Raw genomic sequence first — 22,733 nt, forward strand, 5'->3', positions numbered from 1 at the left:
TTTTTTACAGTTTAATGCTTTTCTACCTCGTTTTGGGTATATATATAAGCATTTGTTGAGCTTTTCTGGGCTGCTGTGAAATTTGTAAAATAAAGAGCGAAGAAAGGAAAAAGCATAATCCTCGCCTCCGCGTCCTTAATAGAATTGAAACTTACCGTTATTAAGCTAGGCAAATTTCGATTCCTCAATACATATATAGTACAGAGTGGCGGTAGCCACTCTGTAGTTATAGTTAGGATTCAGATAAGAATTCCTCAGATTTTTGCTTCCTAACAACTTTGTCACCGTTTGATGAACCTCCATGAAACTTTGCAGACCCAATCTTTCTAGGTCTCGCCTGAGCCAGCGCATGCGCTGCCAGATATTTAGTACAGGGGTTTTCAAAGTGCTACCAGACTGCGCTGGCCTAAAGCCTGCGTTCACACGAGCGCAGCTGCCATCTCCCGCCCTTCCAGCACGATCACTGCTGCGCGTGCACCACTCACGTGCTTACCACTGAGCGCGTCCTCGTGATCACCTTCGCTTTCACGGCCGCGCGGCGGTTACTTTTAAGGCCTCGCGGCCTATGCTGGTTTACAAACTCACTCAGTTTCTCCCGAAAAGCTATGCAGACATCATATTATAACTGCTTAAGGCAGTTTCTTTTTTTTTGTTTTGCTATCAAAGCATTGTACTCAGACCCCTTCATAAATTAGATTATCCCCAAAGAAACTTAACTCGAAATCTGTGCAAGTCAAACGGTAAGCAAACGAGAGTTAGTTTCAATACGGCACTTTCGTCACTGAAAATGAGAATTTCACTAACAAAGCACCCTTCTGAATGACAGTAAAAGCTATGGTCAAACTGTAGTTATATGAGTAGTTTGAGAATGTTCTTAGTGCCTATGGACTTGAAGAACGTATTTTCTTTTGCCATAACTTAATGCAATGGCGAGACTTCAAATGGAGAGTTACAGGAGTTGCATTATTGTACTGCATGTTTGTCAATAGTAAGATGGAGGATGTCCCTCATTCACAGGCATACCTTCATACACACTGAGCAACTCTTCACTGAAGAGTTAAGCAGCCACTCAATCATGCCCCTCACAGGCCCCTTCATTGCCTTTATCATCCACAACAGTTACCCCCAAATCAGTTACTCACACGCCTCACCTGTTCCCCTTTAATCGTTCTCAACACTCATCCGTTACCCCTTAACTATTCCCCCTTCCAGCACTCACATCAATCCCATGGTTTTCTTACACCACTCACATTACTCACCTGTTCCGCTTCCGTCACTCACACGCCCTCAAGTTGAGTTTCCGTCACTTACACCGCTCACGTGGGTGAGTAAAAGGAACTCAACCATACATGTTGACCTTTATTCACTCTATCCTCACATGTTGTCCTTCCATCACGTCACCCTCTACCACTGAATGTTGCTCTTGCATCACTCAGTACTCTCACGTTTACTTTCATCACTACACCACCAGTGGTCCATCACTCAGACACCTCAGAGGTCACATTCCTTTCACTCTTACCGTACAGCTGCCCTTTCCTTTACACACACAGCACCAGCCTTCAATCGCAACCCCCAAAGGTCCCCTTGGCTTCTCAACCATACATCCTTACTAAACCAGACTTCAATCCCACTTCAGTAACCCCCAAGCACACCCCAAACCGTTCACCATCTTTACCTACGAGCTTCTAACAAACCCATAGAAAACACTCATACCTCACTACGCACCCAACTGCCCAGCAGCCTGCAACTTCTCCCAGCACACCGTTTAATCGCTCAAAATACAAGCACACATCGCAGCCCTTCACTTCCACGCACTAACACCACAAAAGACCTTCACTTTTCCTATCATATCTTACAACACATCCTCAACACAATTACAAGACATACATTCTCTGACTAAGTCCGGTATCGCGCAGTGTCCCCTGGATCCCACGCTGGTAGTTCACCGCCCAGATGTAGATCCCATGAACAGAGGCAAGCACACAACAGAACCCACAAACCAGCCCTCAAGACATCGCTCTCCTCACAGCCCTCGGGGCCTCACTATTTCCCATGCGCTAGGGAATCCTGAGGGGGTGTGAATATCCATTCTCCATCCCCAGGGTGCCCTAGGCAGACAAGCCCCTTCAGGCCTCCACCCACAAACACTTTGCATACAGCAACACCGCTCTAATAACCCGTAAACATTCCAGTTTTCCCCTCCTTTACCTTCCGGCTTGTTTTGGGCAGCCATTTCCCCTCCGCGCGCCACATCCTCCTCCTTGGGACCAGTACCCCCACGGCGTGTGCAGGAGCCGCTACACAGCCGCGCGCAGGGCTAGCGTGGGTGGTTTCGGAAGAGAAGGCGTCTACACCTTATCATCGCCACCAACCCTTGTTATAGTTGGCCAGACTGTCTCTGAGACGGACGTCAAGAAAGATCAATCACAATACAGTAGAGGAGGCTCTTTCAGCTTTAGTGACGTCAAAGAGTTGTCAGAGGGTGAGTATTGCCTCCTCAAGCAGGTCTATTGGTTGGTGGAATTTATTTCTCTCTCCTCCCACCTGCTTTGAAGAGGATGGTCAAACGTCTGACGCATGGATTCCCTGCCCTGCTAACCCCAAACGAATATTCTGAGTGGATGAGGTCTGGGAAGTAACTGTCAAACTGAAGTCCAATCAGAGAAAGAACTATAAGAAGGAGGTAAAAATCCGAGGCACACCTTGGACAACGCAGAAATTACTTCTCACGAACCTTCAGCCACTGATTGAAGGCAGTTGTTTTTTACTACGCTTGAGGTGGGTGGCTGGTAGCTATTATTGGCGTCCCGTGTGATTGAAGGGTGGGTTGGTCTTTTCTTCAGCCAGGGCTCCTCTTTCACCGAGCTCTGGGAGAGGGTAACTGCAGTTTTGACAGGAGCTAAGTCTGCTATCATATGCGTACTTCGTGCAGGAAAGCCCTGTTTATGTATCGTGCATGTAGTGAGCGTTCAGACAGCTTATATGAATGCGTGTAAACCTCAGAGTTCCCGAGACTCACTCAAAACGTGTGATGATTTAAACAATCATTGGCATAGCCAATAGGTCTCGCCTTTGGGACCTTATAAGTGTTTAGACATGCAACAGTTGATATTGTTGCACCAGGATATTGTGCTGCATAACTAAATACTTATAAGGTCCCAAAAGCGAGACCTATTGCCTATGCCAATGCTTGTTTAACATTGGCAGAAGATGCAAAGTTTTGTGGAGATTAATTAAGTGGGTGCAAAGAAAAAGAAAAGGGGGCAGGTCCCAAAACACGGTTTTCCACCAATTAATTTTTCAAACATACTTTTAAGACTGACGTAGCGGCAAAATGGATGTATACATTTACATGAAATTTGTTAGGAATATAGATTATGGTGTGGAAACAGTCCTTTTTGTTATTTGATCTGAATTTGTTCACTTGTTTTTAGGTCTCGCTATGCAGCACGCATGCGCTGGTAGGAGGGCCTTTAGCCGTCACTCTGCTCATTTTCAAGCAAACACTCGCGCATGTGGCAGCATCCACCTTGCGGGAGTGAGCAACGGCGCGCCACAAGCACGAGTGCACTGCTAGAAAATGAGCAGACTGCTCTCCCAAGAGCGCGCACGCCACTTGCGGGCTCACCTCGTCGACAAATGTTTATAGCGCGTTCGCTTTCACTTTCTCCCTGCTGCTGTGACTGAGACCTCTTCTCACTGCCTGCAGTGCGCTACTTAAAAATAACTTGTTTTATATCTTTCTCACTCTTGGTATTTCACTCCACTTTCGACTTCTTCACTCGAATTTCTTGCTTCCATCTTATCTTGCTGCTGTGAAACCCAGATACAGAGATTGTAGGACTCTCACAAGAGGCAAGGACAGTTGTGGTCTGCTATGGGACACAAGCTGCACTTCACTGATGAAGACAAAACATATTCTGGGGTCTGCTAGTGCTACTATTCTGAGTGGCAGTATTGCACCAAGAGAACATCGTAAGAAGAGGAAGGCGGTTATTTCAATTCTTTCGACTTTAAAATTGATTGGGACTGTGAACTAGTAAGCACGCCGTATGAACAAAGACTGGAGGTTGTGCTGACATACGCCCCGGCGTTTGCGGCGCCGAATTCAACGAGTTCCTTGGTTTTTATCGTGTTGTGCATTGAGTTGCATCAAGCGAGCATTGAACAACTCCAGTGGTTACACATTACCAGTTGGCGAATAGAATAATTCAGCCAGATTGCCCCTGAGGAAGAGACACCACTGTCCCGAAATGCATCGGGTACAACATAATATGTTTCAAAATGTTCATTAACACCTTGGGTGCTAACCAGATTTTTCCCCTGTGCTGAACTTTATTGATTCCCATTATTCATGACGAGCTCAGCTCGTCATGAGTGTACAAGAGGTATACCAGCTCGTCATGAGCATGGAAGGGGTTAAGCAATTACTTGATGAAAGATTGAATTTCAACGTTCAGTAGAATGTATTGGTTTCCATGATTACAATGAACCAGTGACATATTTATTGTTGTTGTATTTGTACAATGATACCATAACATACATTGAGTATATGTATTAAATATTAGCATGAATTGCTGAACTACAACGTGTTTGAAAAATTGTGTTTGAATATATGATGGTTTTTGAATTACTTTTGATTATATAAATAGAGAGTCCCCCTGGACTATATTTGCACAGTGCGCAGCGTGTTCTGCCACTCGTGGCGGTTTTTGTATTTCCTATTCTGAGTGGACATGAACATGATCCAGGGCCTTCAGTTGGACCATCTCTTTTTATAGGATGGCTGATTTACGGTAAACGTTTACAAAGCATCGTTTACAACGCATGCCATTACAACACATGTTACAACAATGCGTTGTTACACTGCATGCCATTACAACGCAAGTCGTTACAACGACTTGCTGTAGGGGGCAGAAGGTGCTGGATTTTCAATCCAACACCTTCCCTACTGTTGACACTGGAGTTGGAATAGTAAATTATACTATTCCAAACTCCAGCGCCCCCCCTACAGCAAGTTGTTGTAACAACTTGCGTTGTAATGGCATGAGATGTAACAACGCGTTGTTGTAACGACATGCGTTGTAAACACGTGCATTGTAATGAGTGCTATTCCTGATTAACATATGGTGCATCTTTGTAATTGCAGAGTTGAATTTTTCCCAGATTAACTACAAGTGGTTAAGATCAATTAAAGTATGCCATCCATTACTTTTTATTATTATGGGAACATTCAATAATGTGAAAACATTATTGAAAAAAGAGGGGAAATGTAGTGTGAAATAAAGATCAAAGATGAAAAAAGAGGCACATCAAAACAAACAGAACGAATGAAAGAGACCACACTTGCAAGTTAAACATTTCCAGGCTTATGTATACTTTAGAGACAATGAAATTGGAAGTCTGTAATACTGACAGGACATTCCTAGTTGCTTCCTAGTTAATTTAGTGTTCTCTTGGTAGTCCTGGTGCGATCATTGGCGCTGTTCACAAAATACCATCAATATAATAAAAAAGTGATTTGCACTCAGTTAGAAGAACAAAATGGCTAATGTGAGCATACACGTGAAAAGGTTTATTTGGATAATACAAATAACACAAAGTATTGCTTCACAGTGCATATTCCCCTAAAGATTTGACTGTGTAATAATGTAATGTGATTTTAGGATGAAAAATAGTGCCTTATGCACTTCAATGGAGCAGGATGGATTCATCCATGCATTCAAACAGGCACCAGAATGTAATGACAGAGTAATACTCATCGGAGACTGAGGCAAAGGCTCTTTCTATCTACAGTTGCGGCCACCACAAGCAAACAGTTGCGGCCTCCACAAGCAAAAAGTGGTGAGGCGGGTGTAGGGGAGGATGCAGGAAGGGGAGCGTGAGGGGGGGGGGGGTAATATATATATATTTTTTTAAAGGAAATTACCTGAAGCTGCCTCCCGCATTGCGCCTCAGTGTTCTTCCTGGTCCCTGCAGACACTGGGACAGCATCACAGACTCCCTGTGCTGCTCTCATGCTATGAGGGCAGCGTGCAGATTGGTCTGAGTTGGCTGGTTTGACCCTCCGCTCTGGACAGAGAATCTGTGCTGTTTCTCCAACCCAGCTGTTCCATACTGCTGTTTTGGAGAAACCTAAGTGAGCATGTGTGTTTGGCCGGCCCAATATGGCGGGCCAAACACACATGTGCACCTAAAGAAGTGTACCAATCAGTCCTCCTCCCGCCTCCCCAGCCCGCCCCTCCCTATGCAAGCTGGCTCAGCCAGCAGGTGAAAAATAAAACGATGATAGGATATTGCTTTATTTTTCACCTGCTGACTCAAAGCCAGTGGAGCGAAGCTCCTCCGACATTGCAGATGAGTCGCCCCGTCTAGCTATACGTTAAAGTATTGACAACAATATTGCTTGCAAACAGCAGCATTTTCAAGCAATACCTACAAAGATCTTTGCTCTCTCTTATTCTGCATACATCTGCACATGCATGCATGAATAGGGCTCCCTAAAAACAACAAAGTAATACAAAATACTGCCTGTCCCAAAGCCAACTGGAGCTTTCATACATTCCAGTGAAACCAACACGCACGATTATTATTGGTCAAGTAGTTCACACGAAGGGCCACTCTGCAGAAGGCCATCATGAATACAAAACAACATAGGAGGGTAAAGCAATCACACGAACCGGAGTAAAAGACAAGTACCACAAGAACTTTAATTCATTTATTTGTGTTGACACGAAAAATGTGCAAAAGAGGACTCAAATTCGATAAATAACACAAAAGCAAAATTCATGCTGTCTCTAACCGTGAGGTTGTAGTCAGCAACATCGTCTAAATGTCATGTCATTCATAACTGCATCTTATAAATATTTTTGATACAAACAAAGTGGGGGAAGAGACCAGGGTCCAGCCTCTATTTTCTTAATGAAAAACATTAACACGAAGTGGATTTCTTTCTCTTCCAGAAATGTCCGGCACTTGGTCAGACTTCGGGGTGTGGCATGGTTGGGAAGCTGGCTGGCTGGGAAGAGACAGGCTTAAAGCACAGAGAGGAGGGGGCCAAGTATATTTTTTAAAGAGGAAGCCTTTACTGAGCAAACATCTGACCAATGAAGTTAAGTAATTTGCTAAAATCAACATCTAAAATAGCACCAACAACCCACAAGAGCAGACGTGTCCAACGTTGGTCGACGGAGACCTGCGCTACGACCCAGATGCTTGATCTAGACATTGGAAAAAAAGTTTGCTAAATGACCACAGTCACGTGAGCCCCTCAAGTCAAGCTGTGTCCAGGAACAAGGTGGATCTAAGGCCTTTCCTCTTAGTCCAAGCAAGAGAAAGTCAATTAAAAAAACCTAGCTCTGTCTTAAGCAACCTCAGAAGGATGCGACGATGTACTCAGGAAAGGTGGAGAGATAGCCAGAAAGATCAGAGTAAAGAACCTTTGCTCTACATTGGTTAGCCAAAGGTTACCTTGACATCAAGTGGTGTAGCAATATCTAAAACGGCCTGTTCAGAAGCCAAACTCAGTAAGATTCCGCCCAGTCCTCCACTGCTGTAACTGAGCCAGAGGCGGCTCAGCTGTAATGTGCTTTATAGGGGTCTTTGCATTCATACTGGGTGCCTTACACTTTTATTTAGTTTTGTATTCGCCCTACATTGTATTCTGCTTAACTTTGCATTGATGTTATAATATCAATATGCATCTATTTTTAAGATCGAAGCCCAATCCGTAAAAATCAATGTGCTATTTACAAGATAATGAACACCTTGATTTGAGTCATCTTTGACGTTTTGATTTGATGGCGACAGCACACCACCGAGGGTTGCGCAATGCTAAATTCCAAAAGCGTCACGTGTTCCCCACTGATGGCGCTAGGGGATAGGTAAGGAATGAGATTAGCGAAATGAAAGAAGGACAATTCGAAAGTAGTGGCCTGCTAAAGCCAGTCAAGCATGTGGCTCAATGGCTATCGGTGAAATATATTCTGGTCTTTGAAAGACGCCAGCCCCTGCGCCCGGAGAGTTTAAGTTTGTGTGCACATGCTCTTTCACCCTTTACTCATTGGCCGAGATACCACGCATCTCTGAGCAGCTGCAGTTCCCCTTGAAGAGCACACAAACAGGCAGCTCTGGTTGCATTACTGAGAGCAGAGAAATCATATGCAATGCTATCTTCTTTTAGGGTGCACGGCAGCAGGCTCAGAGTATACTGGCGTCCCTTGACTGAAAGCGGTGTCTGTCTCTAGAATTATCACAGGCACCTTCTAAAGCACAAAAAGGGATTCCACCTGCCCGTGTCTGCAGTTCATGGTGTGATTCAGTTGTCTTTCTTATTCGCTCATATGGTCTTGTATTTTTGCCTGTGCACTGATCTCGAGAGGGCAGTCGGGGTTAGTTAACTCCTCGCCTTGAGGGGAAAAAGCCCTCCTTGGTACTGACATCGTACAAGTGGTACCCAATACTGTATGTCAAAACAGGATGGACATGGCGATGAATGGAGACCACCGTAGAACTCGAGAGGGTCACTGCTGTCAGGCTTCAAGGCAAACTGCTCAGCTTGGACTGCAGTTTCGACATAAGGACAAAATCCATAGGGAACCTACACCTGAAACTTTAAGATAAATATCATGACAAAAAAATACCACTTTAGGGAATAAATCCATCTTTCGACAGAGTCCATTGATGAGCAACATACCAATTCATGAAGAACACCTTTTCAGGAGACTCGTGCCACGGGGCTCATGCACATGAAGACAAACCAAAAAATCAGTGATAACATGAGGAGCTAGTTGTCCCCTAGACTCAGCACCAGGGACCTTCTACCATACACTTCGTACCAGCTTCACCCATGTATTTTTCCTGAGAGACAGTCCATGTTGATCTGCATAGTGAAAGGTTTGGCTGGTTGTACATAGGAGGTTCGCGATCGGCTCAGTAACGGCTTGACTGCATTTGGGATGTCTGGCACACAACTTCCCAATCCACATCCTAGTGCAGTGTTTCCCAGTCTGTGGGACGCAAAGCGATTTTTGGTGGGTCGTTAAAATCCAAGCTATATATAAAGATGCCTTTAAATTCTGTATTTATTTGCTACATTGACTGCACTTCAAATTCAGAGGTCAAATGTCAAGCTTTATCTTCTGACAAATTGTTACTTTTTTCATGGGAATTGGTGCTGACAAACTCCTCTCACTTTGCGACCAGAAAAAGAGGAGTACAGTGAATTATGTGACAATATTGCTGGGGTACAAGGGGTATAACTGCAAAGACTGTAGGATGTCATTGTTTTGGGACACAACAAAATGTAAATACCTATAAATTAACTGTTCATATTAAGCCGTTAGGAAAGCAAAAATGAAGCATAGTTTTTGTAATTCTGAAGTGTAATGGGTGCAAAGACTTTAATAGGATCAAAACAAACCAAAACACTCAACTTGATGATGCGCAAATGATGAATATTCACTGAAACTCAAATTTCCACACATTACCATATGTGTGAAATATATAGTTTTATCAGTAAAACAGTGTCAGTGCAAATTTAGTGGCTATTTCAATGGAAATGAGGTGTCTGTAAATGACAGTATGCTACCACAATGCTTAAGTCACATTAAATAATCGCCGCCTCATGTCCATTAAAGTTATGTGGATCGCGGAATTTTGTTGAAACTGGCTGCAGCTCTAAAAAGTTTGGGAAGCACTGTCCTAGAGACCATATATGAATTCCATTCCCTTCAGCTCAGGAACACTTAGAAATGCCTTGATGGTGCTCCTTGTTATGGTGAACTGGAGAGCTTGAAATGCAAAAGTACAATCTATTGTGATTATCCACTGACTCCACTTTGCCATAAATGTTGGCCCTTTGGAGCGAGTTTCTCATACTCATTCTGGATAGCGGAAGAAATCTCCACAGCAGGAGCTCCGAAAAGACACGTCAGAGGCATGTTGCTGCTGCTCACGAGGTTGGGACTAAGCTTAGGACCATAGGAGAAAGCAGAAACTGCTGACCCGGCAAGGAGCTGGACTTCCAGGTGTGGGAGGAGTTGCTCCGGTTGGACAAAACATAGCCAGGTCCTAACTGACGGAGACAAGAGTAGAGGAGTGACTCAAGAAGACTGCCCAGGAGACAATTATTTGTGGTTCTAAGGGTCAAGGAAGCATTGGAGACCATGAAGGACGGCATATACTGATGAAACTGCACTGCTTCCTATACCTGCTCCTTGGTCCATCAGGCCAACTCCGTGATGGTGAATTTAAAGTAATTTAGCATAGCAAGTTGGACCTTGAGAGGTCACCACAGCCTTGTGTTACTCTGTGAGATACTTGTACCCCCAACCTTTGAGCTCTTCAGTCACATTAGGGTTTTCCCCACTTCCACTAGTGAGTGATCCAAGGGCTTCCTTGGCATTGGCACCTACGTCCTGGCTTACACTGTCAGAGCTATTAATCCCCCCATACATCTCTGCTAAATTTGCAGCCTGCAGAGATTCATGGACCAAAGGCAGACCATTTGTAGCCTGCGTGGTAATTGTAATATCATATCTGCTACCTAGACTACATTGATTTGGGCTTAGCAACGGAAACCTGGAGTAAAATGAAGAGATAGTGGTGATCCCATTTCTGTTTAAACTTGTCACCTAAATTAAATTCAATTATTTATAATGCGAATGAATCATCCCCGGAGGGATATAGACACATTGATACAACCATGTAGAACAGAATAATGAACACAGACCATGAAGGTACTAGAGGCTTTTGGTATGATTTAAGCACCTAACTTTAATTGCCATGCTTTCACTACTGTAAATACTTACCTCGATGAAGATACAGCTCTTACATACTGATGTTTAATGTGCTTTACAGTTGCAACCGATTTTCATCTCTGTTATCACTTCCTGGAGTAAGCCAAGACTGCTGTTGAAGGGATCTTTGAAGAGACATGAGTACTGAAGGAGTATGTGGTTAACCAATTGGATTGCAACCGCACTCGTGACCTTTGGAAAACAGTAGCAGGTGAAATAACCGCCATAAATACTGACCAGGAACGAGGTATATTACCACACGGTACCTTGTGAAAAGCAGTTCATACGTGTGAAAAGAAAGATAAAGGAAAATAATAAAAGCAGTGAGAAAAGTACTGCGAAGGCTGAACTGCTGCAGCTAAAATAGTCAGCATCATTATATACATGGTAAATGAGCCAAGATTTCTAAAATGTTGCGCTAAGGCTTCCGGAGTGAGCCCGTTGTGTGATTAAGTGCTAAGTATATTGACATAAAAACCGGAATATCCAGGTAAAACAATTGGCAAAGCAACATCAGGTTTAAAAACTCAAGACTCCAAGTATCCGCAGTCTGTGCCTCTAAACAGGGCTACGCCTCGGCTGAGCATCGCTCTTCTTTTTGCTCGTACCAAGATCGACTTGTACACGAGTTTTAAGTGTACCCCATAGGGCTGATAACAAGTTGCCCGGTAATATTGCACAGCAGTAATACCACACATTTTATTAAAAATTACCGGGAGATGTTACCATGGCTTAGTTGGCCTATTTTGTGTTTTATTATGGGGAGTAAGGAATAACATGGGGGAGTCAGTGTTAATGTAGGTTTCCCCCAGATCCGGCCTTTTTACGGGAATATGTATTTCTGGTTTTTGCCCCGGAAATATCACTTCAAATCCAGTTTCATCTGAAACAGGAGTTTATTTCTCAAAACGGGATTACCATCCCACTTAGAATCGACGCCCCCAGTTCTGCAGGGTCCCTGGCTGAGAACATTTTTGTGGAACCCCATAAATCCCGAGCAGTGTAAAATTCAGGCTGCTCCTGCAGCCGAAGAAGCGGTCACCTGCTAAAGCGGAGCTAACTAATTCACACAGCACATGCAGGAGTCCGCTTTTATCTCAAAATTAGACACTGTGCTCTGCTTTGTACATTCTGTACATAGAAGCTCTCATTCATGAGTACGCCCCAATCTTAGGTCAGGTGTTGCTACACGTTCGCAACTGACTCCAGCTAAAATAATTACCCCATGCAATATAGCTCGTCAGTTTTTCACGCTATAGTTAGCCACGCACTTTTGAGTTGACTACAATTATTGTTTCTTATCAGGGGCGTAGGAGACACTAAAATACTGTGGGGGGGGGGGGGGGGGGGAGGGGGGTGGACAGTGACAACCATGTGGACTTTCCAGTGACCAAATACAAATCACCACCCGTTAAACAAATACGCATACTTTCGAAGTGAAATATTGAGAAAAGCAGGCATGTAGTCACAGTTTGCATTTATGCTTTATTGTTATTTACATTCATATAGTAATCAGACCAAATGTTAAAAAAACATGTATATGAATCTTGTATCTTCATGCAACAAGCAAACAAAGGTCGCTGACTTGGGGTGGGGGCGTCATGTTTGCAAGTTCCTTATGGTTTGAAAAGTACCTGCTGCTGCATTCCTGGTCTCCAGAAATTTTCAGGCAACAATAAAAATGTGAAGATAACTTTGGTGATTAATGTTCTTTATTGAGAGAGATCGGAGGTTTGTCTAGTGGAAGTTTTGACTCATGGTAAGGTAGCCACAGTGGGGAAATATGCCTGCTATAAATAACTTGTACCACGCAGATCACATTTCATGCATATCATATAAATAGGTCAGTGAGTTACTGCTTTTGTGTCAGAGATTCTTTGGGAATTTGCAGTTCATAAGTTAAAATCCTAACATTGAACAGTGAGCTATTAACCGTCATCAAAGAGCTACATAAAAACTTCAAGGTATAGATTAGAACGTTATGATTTTCCCCCCAGTCATTCCTTATCCTAATGTTGGAAAATGGGTTCATTAGGATAGAAATCAATTCTGATTATTAAAGATACCCCCCCCCCCCCAACCATGGTGTTATGTTTTAAATTCTGAGATTGCGCTTCTCTACAGTTGCAGAGCCATCCTGTGCCCTAGGCACTCCACAACGTTTTGCTGACTGGTACTGGTGGTAACTGACTGACTGACCCTGGCCTCAGTCTAAACAGACCCAGGGCCAGTGCTGTTCTGAAAGAGACACTTACAAATACAATGAAAACACCTACATACACTAGGGTGCACAATGGGTTAGGGTACCCCTATGATAGGCATAACCTCTCCTATAAGGCCCTAGTGCATAATAGGGCAGGGGGATTAGAACTACCTTTAAATCCCTAGAATATAATAGGGCATGGCAGTTTAGAGGCCAGCAGCCCTTTCTGCGCTTGCATGTGTGCACTGCTGAAGCCTGAGGTCAGTTTAAAAGTAGCCCTGTGTTGTAGGACTGCTTTTAAAAAGCAAATTGTGCCCAAACTCGACTTTTGGGTTTGGGGAACCTAAAAATTGATCAACTACAATGTTGGGGCAAAATTAAGTTGAGTCAAAAAATGTTTTCCACTTAACTATGGCTGTATCATATTTGCAACATAATACATCATCTGCTGCATAATCTAACGATTTCACCTAAAACAATTTTGTAGCTCAAACGGATAAAAAATTACTAAAAGAAATGTGACTTATGTTGCTGTGAAGTGTAGGGCGCTTTGCAAAGGTTGACTGGTCACCTTTCCCACTGCTGCATTTGTATGTTACACAGGTACTATTCAAATTCAAAAATACTTTATTCCGTTTTACAAATAGCAAACCATAAAAGCAACATTACAGTAATAAAAGGGGCAATTTAAAACACGAAGCAGGTATTATAAATAAATCATACAAATATTGTTACAAGTATGTTAAAAATCTGACACTGGTACAGTATGTGCAGACTCTAAGATACATTTTTAGTTAAGACACTAACCACAACAAGGGGAGCCGTTAATTTGGGAAACTTTTTCTCAGTCTCAGTGCAGATTTTAAAAATCCAACCACAGATAGTGTACTTTCTGGTTTTAGCATTTGCAGGAAGCAAAGGCCCGGGCGAACTGGAGTAAAATTAATCTTTTTTAAGAGGCGTTTCAAAAAAAGCCTCCTAGGGGCATCGTAGTGGTGGCAAAAGAACATGAAGTGTGTCCGGTCCTGTGGAGATGAATCATCGCAGCCACAGGGAGACAACACCTGGTCTCTATGGCTTTCCTTGGGAACAGCAAGTAAAAGATGGTAATAATCAAGCCTAAACCTGGTTAATAGAAACCGCTCATGGGAAGAGAGGGGCCACGTAAGGTATGGTTCCAGCGACGAAACAGTTTTGACTAACATGAATTTACGTACGCTGGGTTTTACCAAGTCTACCCCGTCTCTGTTTAATTTTTGCCATAGAGAGAATGTATTTTTTTACATAATCCACATCCCCAATGGTAATCGTTTCAGGACTTGAAAAAAGGTCTGGACGCCCCAGTTCATTAAAACAGGATTTTAAGTATTTTAGCCAGGGGATAGTAAGCATGTTATCCAAGGACATAGCCTCTTTAAGCAACTGATGGTTAAGGGCAAGATCTTCATTTAACCAGCACTTAAGCCAGAAGAGCAAGAGGCGCATAGCTAAAATGTCACCAATGAATGGGAGCCTGGTTTCTTCATGAGTAATTAGATTTGAAGTTCCTTTGGGTACTCCCAATAGCTGCTTTAAAAAGTTGTTCTCTGCCACCTGAATGCCCTTTGCTGCTACATATCCCCATAGTTCGCTGCCATAACTGCCAATTGCAACGCTTTTCGCCTGATATAACTTCAGCATTGCGGCAATTGGGCGCTTGCCCATTTTGTTCGCAAAGCTAAAGATAGCGGCATTCGCCCGTGTAATCTCTCCTCTTTTTTTCTCGACTAGGGGGCCCCAATTTAGATGGTCATCGAATAGGACACCCAAGTAGGAGAAAGTTGTGGTTATGGGCACTTTTTCAACAACAGGTACTAATGAGGCAAATGTTTTGCAGACTGTTAGTATGTATAAATATGTCAAAATAATAAAGTATCTTAAAATATACCACATTACACTGCAGCCTTTTTGTTGTTGCATAATTTAGTCAACACTGCAACATAATTTTGGCCTCCATTGCTGCACAACTCCAGTGGCCCGAAAGCAGGCTGCACATGTTAAAAGTGTTTGTGCATGAAGCTGAGACCATGCAGTTTGCAAACTTAGGGGCTGAATACGATGGCAGGCAGACTTCAGTCCGACCATCATCGAATCGGGGAATGAGACTGTTGGCCTTCAAGGTGGCGGCCCCACAATAGGCATTAAAATGTGACCGTCACTACAGCGTTTGCAGTGCCTATCTTTTACACTGCAGCAGGTGCTGCTGGCTGCATCATCCGCCGCAATGTAAAAAAGGTACATGTTACATATATCACTGCACTATGTGGCAGGCACAACGCAGTGCCTGGCACATGTGCAGTGATCCCCCCAGGTCCCATGTCTGGGGGAAAAGGGACCTGCTACGGGCCCCCAATGTCCCTTTCTGCCAGCTTTTCCATGGCGGATGAACCGCCATGGATATGGTGGTGGGTAAGGGACATTGTAATCTCTACTGCGGTGCCTGGTAGGCACCACCAGCATTGTAGGAACCATGAGCCCCTCAGCCTCACTGGCGGGCTCAAGAAGCCCATCGGGTGCGTGGAGGTTGGTCTTTCCGACCACCAGGGAACCTCCCGCAATTGTAATATGGTGGGGGGTGATGCAGTCACCGATGGTGGCGAGACCGCCACCGATGTGGCAGGCCCACCGGCATCATAATCTTCCTTAAGTTTGGTGTGCATGCAAATCCTACATTGTCAACCCCTGGTAGTTGCACTACTACTGCTGAAAAAGGCCAATGGAGGTACCAAAGGGTGCGGTGGACTCGCCTCAAGGGTCTTGTGACCTCAGTGACAGAGTCACTGTCGATCTAGGGTGTGCTTCTTCGTATGCCTGCTCGCAAGACTGGAGTTGAACCGCAGTATGGATTGTGGTGGACAGGCCTTCATGGTTAACTCACGCTTGCCACCGTTAGGGTCCACCTGCGGGTGCTAAGACACCAGGGCTTCTAAGATCTATCAGGCCTTCTAAGGTGTAGCATCAGAATGAGCTCTGTCAGGAGTGTGGTCTGGTGGACTGGTCATGAAGGCTGAACATGGTTCTCCAGTTCCAAATTCAGCAGCTCTGACCAGAGTGCCACATCCTCTCCCACACCGAACATCATACTGCCCCACTGAGAGAAACTCGCACTGCCTTCAGCTACAACTCAATTGTGTTGCAACTAAATTCAAATTATGCACTAGACCACAGTAAAATGCTGCCTGAAAAAAAACGAATAACACCCTGGAAAAAGCAAACACTCATAGGGAATGCAAGAAAAAGCAAAGCATGTGAACTGTAATTGGTAACAACATGGTTACCTTAACGGTTTTAAACTCATTAGTCAGAAATCAGTAAGTGATTTTGCCTGAAAAGTTCAGGACATGGCTACAAGACCAGGAAGGGACCCGTTTTAATATCTATTGCTTATATCCTTTCAAAATGTAAGCAGTTTGGTTTAAAAAAAGACCACATCACTGAAGATAGAGCCGCATTTTATAAGCTAAAATAATTAAAACTGTTGAAAACGATCATATTAAACGTTTCCACTCCACCCATCAACCAGGTAATGCAGTCCCTTTGGGAATGGTGCACTTCCCCACCCTGGGAAAACAATGTTGTTCAAAGAAAGAAGATAAACAGAAAGTAGCGCTTTTACTGGCAAACTCCGTAAAGTGGTGCTAATGTGTGTGGGTGTAAATAACAATCTGGCCTGTCTGCTGACCACTCTGTATTGCTTTATTTAGGTACTTAATTATATTGTCTCTCCGTCCCAAGGTTTTCTTTGGAATAGAAAACGGTCAGAAAATGAGGACATTTCCTGACAAAGTGTTCCGCTCTTTTTTGGATCATTTCACAGGGGAGCAAATAAAGAAAAGGAGAGGAAAGAGAGAGTAGGTAAGAGCTGTCTCCTGAAATCAGCACATAAGGAGGACCGAGACAGAAAGAGATGGAGGAATAAAGAGAGAGAATGCCGAGCCTTCCTGCAGCATAACAAAGGGCAGAGGGCGGGTGGCCTCTTTGACTCCAGGCAGGTCAAGCGCAGGGTCATTAGGTAGCGCTTTCTCGTGCTAATGACCCTGCGAATAACAGAAGGGAGAGGGGAAATTCTGTTGTCCCCTCGTACCCCCACCCGTGTCCCCCCCACTCCGAAATCTGGGGGGGGATATATCCCCCGCATCCCCCACACTTCCTACGCCCATGTTTTCTTATTATTGTGACTTTCAGCAAGCCCTCTTTATCCATTTGTGTTATTATGCCATTTACAGGTTTCTTCTGCCTGCTGCAGCACATAGCTAAAGCAATGGGTCAGCCCACTTCAGACATTGGTTAACTTCGCTATGAGTGACAACGTCATACTTCTTCACAAGGAGGACATCTATACTCAAAGTAGTATCTCTAAGTGTTGGGGACTACTATGGCAATGTTCACTTTTCCACACACGAAAGTTTGTTGTTGCTTTTAACCAATTGTTTGTTGTTAGATCGAGGAGGGTCCAGGCCCGGACTGGCCATAGCGGGCACCGGGCAATCCCCCGGTGCGCCGCATGGGTGGGGGCCGGTTTTGTGCCCCTGGGGGCCGTTTTTGTTACAGGGCCGTTTTTGCAGCATAGCTACAAAATCGGCCCTGTAACAAAATCGTCCCGGCAAAGAGCTCGGCGGAACCTCCAACATCCCCCCCCAGAGTAGGGAGGGGGGCGAGCACTTTGCCAGGGCCGGTTGTGGTTCCCAGTCTGGCCCTGGGAGGGTCCAGCCGGTACCTCAACAATAACGTTTTGCAAAAATGACAAATTAACACAATAATAGACAAACATAAAAAGGATGGTGGCTAACGCAGACCTATTGTTTCAGCAGTGCTGGTTTTCAAAGCAAGCAGTTTCTTTTCTTAGTTTCCAAAAGGTCTCAATGATTTTTCTTAATTCAGATGTTATAATTACCAAAACAAGATCACAGATTGCAGGCAGTATTCCTCAGCTGCAGATAAACCTGCTGAATAACGCAGTTTCACCCACGTGTTTAGCAAAGCTTGCAAACGGAAGACAGCCACAGCTAAGCCTACGAGCATATGCCTCATCATGCAAATAATACATCTTCTGTTGACTCTCCTGAAGGCTAGACTGTGTTTAAATGTTGGCACATAGGCACACAGTCTCTGCCTCACGCTGGACAACAGACTCTAGAAGAGACACCTACGTGGCCCAAGGTCACATTAAACAAAAAATTAGCATGAATCTATATGAGTTTGTGCCACATGTATGAACAATTTGTGACTTGTAAATTGGTCACAAATGGTTTTGCGTATGCAAAAAAGCGGCTGTACGCGATGTATGACAAGTATTTTGCAAAACAAAAATAGCGATGCAATTGATTTGTGAATCAATATTTGTGAGTCGCAATTAGGAAATCCCTAATTGTGAGTCGCAAGCAACATGTACAAGGGAGTCGCAAATTAGGAATACTAGCAAAATGACCCGTTTGCACATGCAATTTACCACCAATTCAAATTGGGCAGCTCCAGAGTGCATCAGGGGCTTCCACAATGGCTGCCCTGTATGTGATCAAGAGGATGATGCACATACCGGCTGCTCAGCAGAGGAGGTGGAGACAGAAGAGACTGAGTCAGACTGACCATGTGTGAGAATGCAGAGGAAGAGATCTATGAACAATAGAGGCTGAGTAGCATTGTTATCTTGGCGCTAATAGCAACCTTAAAGCTGCACCTTGAAAGCAGTGCACAGTGCAGCAATACAATCCCCACCCATGTCCAGGTGTTGTGCTCCCTCCACTTATTGGCCAGTGGCAGTTACCAAAATGTAATAGCTGTGGCCTGAGGGGTGTCGCAGAGTGTGCATTCGGGTTTCCTTTGCAATTTCCTACACACCATGCTCCTCTACATAACCAACACATTCACCTGCCCAGGAAAATGATGTTGAAATGCAAACAGCAAAATTGCAATTCTACCGGATAGCCAGATTCCCACAGGTAATAGGGTGTATAGACTGGACCCAGGTTCCCATATGTCCCCCATCCCACCTACAATACCTATTCAGGAACCACAAAAAACATCCAATCCCTGAACATCCAAGTTGTCTGCAATGCACACAATATCAGCACAGGGAGCACACATGACTCCTACATATTCAGGCATAGTGTGATTTATCAACAACTGGAAAGAGGGGAGTTTAATGAAGCTTACCTACTAGGTACTGGAAAGTAATGTTAACACATATGTTATTGCTCAATCATAGCTCCTTGTATGCTGTCTCACACATATATTTGCTTTGCCAGGTGACAGTGTCTATGCCCGGAGGCCATGGATCCTCACACCCTATAAGTCTCTCAACAACCCACATGAAAGGCAGTATTACACAGAACATAGGCCCACCAGGTCGGTAATTGAGCTGTTATTCGGGATCCTCAGACCTTGCTTTAGGTACCTGCACAAGAGTGGGGGAGTCTTTCAGCATGCACCCAAGGTGGCTTGCAAGATTGTGGCACACTGTGCATGATTGTGGCAACCTGTGCTATAGTCCACAATAATATATATAATAATAAGCCTGCAGAAGAGGCTTACCCATTCATGTGACTGGATTGGTCTCAGCGGATGAGGATTCTGGCCCACAAGTAATTGATTGATCATAACTAAGATCCATTTAATGGCAGAGTTCAACAAAAATTGACTGACATGTCCATCGCACAAAAGCATATATACTTTGAATGCACATATTGGTCGGTTAAATCACCGCCAACTGAAAGGGAATAACAGAAAAGGCAATGCCTGACCACCACCCAGCACTCATTTCTTTTAACCAAATCCAGTATGCGAGCTGGGGCCACGAGGAGGTGCTGGAGTGCGGCTGTTACTTCGTCGCAGCACATTAGCATCAAAGGGAGGTACCCTGCTGAAGTTTGACACCTGACCGTCTGGAGACTGAGCCCACTGGCAATGTGGGCATTTAGGATGGCCTTCCCGACTGTTGTGATCAGGGCTTGCCCCCATGAGACATCCCCTCTGTAGTGGTCCATCTCCACCTGTAGGGCCACTGTGTGCTTTGAAAGGGCAGTGATAGCCCTAGTCATGGCATCCATCCAGGCATCCCTGCTCCTCTCCTCGCACCTTTGCAGGCTCCTGTCCTCCGACAGGTCGGTGCAGAGTTGGCTAACAGCATCCATTTTGGAGTCCTTGCAGGTCTTACTGTCTGCCAACTGCTCCGTCAAGCTGTTAAAGCTCAGTGTCAATTTCTGGTTAAAGAATCGCATTTGTTTTTGCTGCAGGAGTTGAACCTGCAGTATCGCCTCCTCGAGTGGCATCAGTAGAGTGACGTATGGTGGATTGCAGAGGTATTGGGTGGAGTGGCATCGAGTAAAGTAGAGTGGATAGCTGATAAGTGGTGTGGAGTGGCGGACAGGGGAGGGGCATAGAGGGGAGTGAACTGGCACAGTGCAGTGGCATAGTAGAGTAGAGTGGCGCAGAGTAAAGTGGCGCAGAGTGGAGAAGAATGGCGTTCAGTGCAGGGTGCAGCATACTGTGCCGTGGCGTAGAGTGGAGTGGAGTGGTGCAGAGCCGAGTGAAGTGGCATAGAGTAGAGTGTATTGGCGTAGAGTAGATTGCAGTGTTGAAGTAGATTAGAGTGCCATAGAGTGCAGTGGCCTAGGGTGCAGTTGTGTAGAGTGGAGTGGTGCAGAGTACTGTAGCATAGACAGGAGTGGTGCAGAGTGGAGTGGTGCAGTGATGAAGAGTGCAGTGGAGCAGAGTGGAGTGGCTTAGAATGGAGAGGCACAGAGTGCAGTGGTGTGGAATTATGCAGAGTGGAGTGTCGTAAAGTGCGGTGATGCAGGGTAGAGTGGCGTAGAGTGCACTCATGCAGAGGACAATGCATAGAGTGCAGTGGTGCAGAGTACAATGGCGTAGAGCAGAGTCACATAGAGTTCACTAGCATACAGTAGAGTGCTGCAGAGTAGAGAGGCATAGAGTGGTGTAGGGTGCAGTGGCTTATGCTGGAGTGCTGCAGAGTAAAGTGGAGTGGTGTGGCGTGGAATAGCGCAAAGTGCAGAGGCAATTCAGTGGGGTGGTACAGAGTGGAGTGGCGCAAAGCGCAGTGGCTTAGGCTGGAGTGGTGTGGAGTGGCATAGAGTGGAGAGTAGTGGCGTAGTGACACTGAGTTCAGTGGTGTAGAGTAGTACAGAGTAGAGCAGGATGGCAAAGAGTAGAGTGATGCAGAGAAGAGTAGAGTGGTATGGAGTGGCAAAGAGTAGAGCGGCTCAGAGTGGAGTGCAGTAGCATAGAGTGTAGAGGTGTAGAGTGCAGTGGTGCAAAGCAGAGCAAGGTGGCATAGAGTAGAATGGCGCAAAGGCAGAGTGGGGCGGTATAAAGTAGAGTGGAGGGATGTAGAGTGGTATAGAGTACAGTGGAATGGTGTAGAGTAGAGTAGCGTGGCATAGAGTGCAGTAGAGTGGCACAGAGTGGTATAGAGTGGGTGCAGAGTAGAGTGGCAAAAAGTGCAATGATGTAGAGTGGAGTGGTACATAGTAGAGGTGAGTGGCATGAAGTGCAGTGGCATTAAATGAAATGGTGCAAAGTGGAGTGGCGCACAGTGGAGTGGCGCACAGAGGAGTGACACAGTGTGGAGTGAGGCAGAGTGTGGTACAGAGGCGTAAAGTGGCACAGAGTGCAGTGGTAGAGTAGAGTGGTGCAGAGTAGAGCAGAATGGTGTAGAGTGCAGTGCTGCAGAGTAGAGTAAAGTGGCGTAGATTGCAGTGGCATAGAGTGCAGTGGCATAGAGTGAAGTGGTGCAGAGCGGAGTGGGGCAGAGTGGCGTACAGTGTAGTGGCTTCAAGTAATGCAGTCAAAGACCTACATCAGAGCCTCAGTTCAAGTTCTATGGGTCCTTAATCTCTGAAGAGAAGACATTTTGAAGGGTTTTGTCACTGTTTCACATAGGAACTGCACCAGTGAGGACGGTATTTTGGACAAAGTAGAAGAACGCAGCAGAAACAATGCTTCACTTATGAAATGATATATGGGGAACAAGAAAAAATGTTGCAGCGTTCTTTATTTGGAAGGCACGCAGAATCACATTCACACTTTGAAGTACAACAATATTCGTATTTTGTGGTCTAGCTGCGTACCTATTCCAGGTCATAGAGGAGCTGATTTCCTTACATTGTTGGGCTTGGAGGTGGAAACAACATGGAAGGGGTGGATAAGTTGGAGGAATTCGAAGCTACATGGACAGGCGTATGGGAGATGGACTGAAAACATGAGCACTCATATAGAGTGCTTTATCCCAAAAAAGAAGTAGCTCCAAAAACGGGAACAGTGGAATGACACGAGTACTTGGTCTGTTCTCCACGGAAGGGCCAAATACAAGAAGAGGACATGACACAGGTGTGCCGAGGTAAACTGAAAGGAAGGAAAAGACAGCAATGCTGAAGATAACTAAGGATAAGCTGTGGGAACCTGAACATCTGTTTTACGAAGATTAGATTTGTTACTAAGTCTCCGGGATCCACTCCTCTGCAGGGCGAGCAAAAGGTGGACTTTCTCTTTGGGTTAAAGTCACTTTGAAATTGGATCGATAGCAGAGCCCTACTGCCCAACAAGCCTTCCAATGTATTCTTATAAAAGGGAGTGACAACTTAACCTTCAATTTGATTGTTTTTTATAACAACAACTTCAGTAGTAGTGATAACTGTCTCTTTGAGGACTATTGTAATTGTTTTGCTATTTTAGGT

At 44.8% G+C, this 22,733-nt stretch overlaps 1 protein-coding gene across 1 annotated transcript in view; it reads right to left on the reverse strand.

Annotated features, from left to right (window-relative positions):
• Nucleotides 1-22,733, reverse strand: part of UBE2QL1 (ubiquitin conjugating enzyme E2 QL1) — a 128,474-nt gene that overhangs the window by 22,446 nt on the left and 83,295 nt on the right. The window lies entirely within an intron of this gene.

Source organism: Lissotriton helveticus, chromosome 4_1 (assembly GCF_964261635.1).
Source record: "Lissotriton helveticus chromosome 4_1, aLisHel1.1, whole genome shotgun sequence".
Lineage (NCBI taxonomy): Eukaryota > Metazoa > Chordata > Amphibia > Caudata > Salamandridae > Lissotriton > Lissotriton helveticus.